The sequence below is a fragment of the Monodelphis domestica genome, chromosome 4 (assembly GCF_027887165.1).
Source record: "Monodelphis domestica isolate mMonDom1 chromosome 4, mMonDom1.pri, whole genome shotgun sequence".
Lineage (NCBI taxonomy): Eukaryota > Metazoa > Chordata > Mammalia > Didelphimorphia > Didelphidae > Monodelphis > Monodelphis domestica.
The window spans coordinates 322303031-322304402 of NC_077230.1; the positions used below are offsets into that span (position 1 = coordinate 322303031).

Below are 1372 nucleotides of genomic sequence, written 5' to 3' on the forward strand. Positions count from 1 at the left end.
TGTTTTATTCACTCTTTTGGATGTATTATAAATAAGTATTTCCACTATGGAAAAGAATGGCATGAGCACAGTACATTAGACTGGGGAATGGGTCTGCTGAAAAAGACATCTTCAAAAGGGTAAAAGCTTAGAAAACAACCTGGAGGCTAGAATTCAGTTTTTTTATTTAAAGTCCCTTGTAAAAAACAAAACAAAACAAAAATGAACAAAAATAAAGTAAATAAAAGGAAAAAAATTAGGAAAGAATGTGAGGCCCATGGTGAGATGACTTATTGCTGCTCAGTGTCCTTATCCTAGGCCTGAGGCTTTTGGGCCTCCTAGATCTCTTGGACCTTAGGCTTCCTTTCCTCTTGGTCCTTCTGGCTCTCTTGGGCCTCCTGTGTCTCAAGCACCTTCTTCTGCACCTGGATCTCTTGATTAAACTCTGGGTCACCATCATTCACTGAGAGTGCCTCTAACTTCTTAGCCATTTGGTAAGAACTTCTCTCTTTGACTATTACTTTCTCTTCTTTCGGTTCTTCTTTCGGTTCTTCTTTTGGTTCTATTTTTGGTTCTTCATTTTTTACTTTATTTTCTTGTTTTTTTTTGCTCCTTCTTGCAGTCTTTGAATTTTGCCTTAAATTTCTGGGCATGTTCTACATTCAGGAATCCCATGGCCAGCAGCTCTGGCTTTGGACTTTCATCGGCAAAGTCAGCATGTGTGTTCCAAATCCAAGCCCTGTCACTGCCTGCATTGGGCTTCATCTCCATCAGGGGGGTTATATAGTGATTTGCACAGATCTTCAGAGTCTTGTCCCGCCTCATGAGGAGGCGAATTGTCCCTTTCTCCTTGTGTTTCAGTAGCTTCACATCACCTGTCCCTTGCTCTTTCCACTTTGGAAGGTCATTCTCAGATGCAAATCGGAACAGCTTTGCTCACATCTTAAAGAGCTCTTCTTCATATTCCTCCAGGGTCTTAATGTCCTGCTCAGGCAGAGAGGATGGGCTCAAACTGGGGATCATGGTTGCTATCATCCTGCCCTCTCTGGTTGCTCCTGAGAATCCTCAGCAGTCGCCATCAGAGGGGGTGGGGGGGAGATAAGACAGAGGCTGCAGAGATGGCTGGTCCTGATGATGTGAAGGTGAAGGCAGTGATGGTGGTGGTGGTGGTGGTGGCAGTGCCGCTCGATTCATCCTCCTCTGGCTCTGGTATCTCCTCGCCCTGTGCTTATCTTAGCTCAGTCCTGCAGCCTGCAGGCGACCCCAGTCCCTTGACCCTGGCTGAGGCGGGAAACACGCCCCCGCCCCCCCCCCCCTTTACTTTGTTTTTAAAAAGAAAGAAAACAAAATTACCAGTATAAAAATGTAAAAGGTAAAATCATAAAAAATGAAG

At 44.7% G+C, this 1372-nt stretch overlaps 1 pseudogene; it reads right to left on the reverse strand.

Moving 5' to 3' along the window:
• Positions 1-317: 317 nt before the first annotated feature.
• LOC100619761 (ran-specific GTPase-activating protein-like) lies at positions 318-1058 on the reverse strand (annotated as a pseudogene).
• Positions 1059-1372: the final 314 nt, after the last annotated feature.